We start from the raw sequence: 4,772 nt of genomic DNA, 5'->3' as shown, positions 1-4,772 counted from the left end.
TACTGTCTTTTTCTTGATATGTCACCATTTTGATAATTTACATACACTCTTGGATTAAGCCATAATTTAAGTTAGCAAGCTAAAAGCTTTTTAGGAGTAAATTTACAATAACACATATGTTATTCAAGGAGGAAAAAAAATTGCATTGTGTGACTGAGAACATGTGAACTCACCCTGTGTTGGAAAACTTGGACAGGTATCATACATATAACATCTTACTCAAATGGCCATAACTGATCTCTGCACACACAAATATGCAGGAAAATGTTGCTTTTTGGGGAAATGTTGCTTCTACTAACAAATATAGTGTTAACCGTTAATTTTTGTCACCTTACAATGCTGTTGATTTTGGCATTACATAGAACTTGGAACTTGGATGGTGAGCCATTTACCACTTAGTTTCTAAACAAGGTTAAATTACTATTACTCATTTTGTGTTTGTGTTTTCTAGTTGTGTTTTTTTTAATTTAAAATGCTGTTTTCTTGGCTAATGATAGTGTAGTTTTATCACAAAATAATGAAGGCTTCTCTGGTGGGATTTCAAAATGGGAAATGTATAATCATGAACTACGGACTTAAAAGGATTATATGAAATGTGGGGAAACTTACAGTCAACCATACGGGGTTTGAGGTAGATAGGGTGATAAATGAAGAAACTTTAAACTAGTGTGGTGTATTTCAGTAGTGTTTTGGCATTACTAAAGAAAATCAGCAGAAGTTAAATTCGCTCTGAACTTAAACAATTATTTTTGATCCTAGTTGGTCTCTCACAACTGACTGCTGCATGCTGTTGACTGGGATTGTGGGTATGCTTGGAATTGCTTTTATTTAATGGCCTTGAATAGATTTGCAGAGAACTAGTTTGAAAAGATTTGTTAAGCATTGAATAACTTAGAAAATATAATTTATTTCTGGCACGTGGGTTTGGTTCTAGCCTTATTTTTTTTTTTACTTTTAAAATCTGTGTGGAATGATAATGTTCCAGGTTCAACAGGAGGTAATTTTTTTTTAAACATACCTAAAATACCAGCCTAATTCTCTCTAAATGAGAGGGAGGGGCAACATGACAAAAGTGACCTGACTTGCCATAAATGACATAAATGGAAATGGTCTTTTAGTACAAATACTGGACTACAATGGAGGCAAAACTAGATCCTGCTGTTAGTCCAGAATTTTCTTATACCGTATTTGAACAGTTAAATGTAGCTGAGTAGGGGAGAGGGAGCCAAGGCAAAGTCATTTCCATCTTTGAGAGGAGTGTAAAATACTGACATTCTCAGTAACGTATTCACAGGTAATAGACTCGACGGAAAGCAGTGTTTTTGCCATTAGGGTAATTCTAAAGCTCACAGTATTCCTTTAGCAAAGGATGAAGAATAGATGTAGGATAGGAAGGTGGCTGCATATGATTTCCTGACCAGAGTGTTCAGAATGTACCAAATCACTCTTAATGCTGAAATAACAATCTATAGAGTGGAAGGTAGTTGCTTTAAGCTACTTGTGCAATGCTTATTGCTTTGTAATCCAAATACTTCCTAATTGGAAGAAAAATGAATTTCCCTTGGGAAATAGCAGCGTGTAAGGGGTTGAATATGGTGTCACGGATGGGGTGGGAGGCACGGGAGGAGTCTCAACAGTAATACGAAGGACTGACCAGGATGGCCTACATAGGTGGCAGGCATGCCCCTTTCCAAAGCTAGGGGTCTGGAAACACTATTTCTTGTTATTTCACTTAATGAAGAAACAGAATTAGCAATTGACTGATTGGTGTTAAGTATCTTGAAACTAAGGCATATGGAGATTGCTTTAATTAACAAGGTACTAGAGTGCTATGGGACCTTTTAATTCTTTTAATTATGTGTATGTTTTAATCATACTTCAGACCGTTTCACCTAAATCAAAGTATGTTGCAACCAAGGAATGTTAATCCATTTGGTGTTTAGTTGGTAATTTAAAGGCCCAAAGCTGATATAGGAACTATCTAAGTCTACCTAAAGCCTTATAAACAACCTCCTTACCCATACTGTATTGCAATATTAATAATCAAAGATGTATAAGAATGGAAACTTAAAGTTAGTCTATATAGCCAAAAGCAAAATTTCTGCCAAAGTAAACAAAACATGAAAAATGTGTAAACAGCTTCTTACAGATAAGAGCTTCAAAGGAACAGGAATTTTAATGGCAGTAAAAGGAGTTTGTGATAGATGACTTGCTGCCTTTTGATGCAGTTGTTATCAATGCAGAGTTTTGTAACTGTTTTGAGATATCGTAAGAGCAAATGCCTTTTTGTGAGAACAGTATAACCGCTACCAACCTTGAAATTCAGAAATTAGCTGTTCTTGTGTTCGGCAGCTGCCTCTAGTGTTACACTTGTGGCACGTTGTGACCAACGTGCTTGAAGACGGCTCTGGTGGACATTAAGGGTGAATCTTATTCAATAAATATTCAAAAAGATTGACTCATTTTATTTTTTTGGTGTTATCTACTGAAGCAGTTTCTATTTAATGCATTAAACCACTTTCTACTGTGATACTTCAGTGAAATAACTGACCTTCACAGAAAACCAGGCAATAGGGTTCTAAGTAGTATTAACATGGATACTGTTGGTGGACGTATTCAGATTTGGTTAAAACAACCAATTGTATGCTAGGATTCCAATGTGGAACAGTTTGAAAGAAAAGTAAAAAATGAAGCTCTGAAGGAGATGGGAATAAAGCTGTACGTCAAATTATGAATAGGTTTAATGCATTTCATGTGGGGAAGGCCTGTAAAGTGTCCCCTTGAACTCCCTGCAGCAAGGAGAAACTCCATTTTCATGAAGGTGACACTGCTAAACTTTAAGTAGCTAGCTTGCTGCTTACCTCCTGCAGATGAAAGAATATCTGGATTGAATGGAGACTTAATTGCAAGCTAATAGTTTAAAAACAAATATTTAAATTCAAATATCAAGTTGATACGAACAGAAGAGAAGGTCGATGTAGGATGTGCATGAAGCAATAGCTCACCTTTGAGTTTTGCAGGGACTGTAGGCAGAAGGTAATGAATTGCCACTATTTTTGCAGTGGGGATCCCGTGCCTTGGTGTACCAAGGCTTGCCTCTAAATCATTATGTCAGTCTGCCTGATGAACCTCTTTGCCTGATAGACTACACCACAGGTGGTATCTTTAATATCTGCTATACCCCAGTCATGGGAAGCTGCAGTGTAAGAAAACTTCTGTACTGGCCAGTGTTCCGTGAAAGATGTGTCATAAGGTTTTCATCTTGGGAGGGGAGGTGGGGAAGAGAAGCAAGTGCAGCTCGACCTTCCCAGTGAGCAGAGACTGGGGCCAAGGGAAAGGAGGAGATACCAACTGTCTGCTCCTCCCAGCAAGTTACCTGGCAGTCAGCTGAAGTACTGACCACCTGAGGAAGAAAGAGAAGAGTTTATTAATCTAATTTGAAGCCTTGCGCTTCCAGCCAGTCTGGGTAGACATCGGCAGCCTTGGAGTGTCCTTTCTGCAAAACTTGAAATATGAACTGTAAACACCACTGAAATTGTTACTGCTGTTACCTACATGTTACATACAGTTCCATGTCTACATGACAGCGACTGACTGCATGGGTCAGGTAAAAGGTTCACCTGGTAGGGGATGCCTGGGAAAGGTATTAGGTCTGGATAAGCAATAACAATGCCTTGGAAATATACTCTGCCAGTCAGCAGCGATTTGGGGTTTGGAGTACTGTTAGTCAGAGGTAGACACAACTAAGGCAAAACTACTCAATACTGGCAGCGGCTGTGCCCTGGAGTTCCTATTCGGCAGGTGAGCTGTAGCACATCAGGTGCATTTATTTTCATTTGAGGTGAATAGCTGAAAGACCCTGCAAACTAAACTACAGGCTTTTTTTAGGCAAATGAAATAATTAGTTTTGTAAGACGGTATGTCATAATTAAGCAATCCTTAAAATGTAATGAAAGATTTTCTTCAAGTGTGTGTTAAAGTGCAAGAAACCTAATGAAGAGCCTATACACACAGGTGTTCAGCTGCTTGGTTTGTGGGGGGTTTTCTGCTCCCATTACAACCAGTGGCAACATATTCCCGTAAGCAGGGAATGGTGAGGCAGTCAGGTGGTTTCGCCCATGAAGAACAGGGAACAGAGGAGTAAAGTCACTCAGGTGTGGTAGATGATATGTGGCCAGTAAACATTTTTGTTCACCAAAACAAAATCTAAAAGACAGACCTTACTGAGAATTGATTTCTTGACAAAGTGTTGGTTTTGGTTTTTTTTTTTTTAACCTGACTCTTAATATAATGTGTTAAAATACAAGAAACACTACAGATGTCTAGAGAGACAGGTGAAATGGCATGTGAGCAATAGATACACAGCAACAGGGAGAGTTTATTCCTAATACAGAGTTGTAGTCTTTTGTGTCTGCAGGGCAGATAATTGCTGGAATGCTGTCTTTGGCTTCACAGGCAGTAATTAGGTCCTTGGCTGTAGGAAAGCAGAAATTCAAAGCGCAAGAAGAGAGTCCGAGGTGCTGTGTATTAGTTTCCACCATTTTGTGTGGTTTTGGCCCCCCCCCCCCCCCCCCCCTTTCTTCTGAAGTTGTATCATGGTCTGGACTAAAATGATCTTGTTTGGTCTCCATCTGCATGGAAATTAAAAAACACTGTGAGGGGCCTTGTCTGTGTCTATTTCCTCCAGTTTGTGTCTCCTGCTGTAGCTCCTGCTGCTGCTTGAAATGTTCACTGGTCTGTCCTTTCCTTCTCAACGATGGCTGATTTCCACA

The sequence above is a fragment of the Phalacrocorax carbo genome, chromosome 1 (assembly GCF_963921805.1).
Source record: "Phalacrocorax carbo chromosome 1, bPhaCar2.1, whole genome shotgun sequence".
Taxonomy (NCBI): Eukaryota; Metazoa; Chordata; class Aves; order Suliformes; family Phalacrocoracidae; genus Phalacrocorax; species Phalacrocorax carbo.
This window is presented reverse-complemented; position numbering follows the sequence as displayed.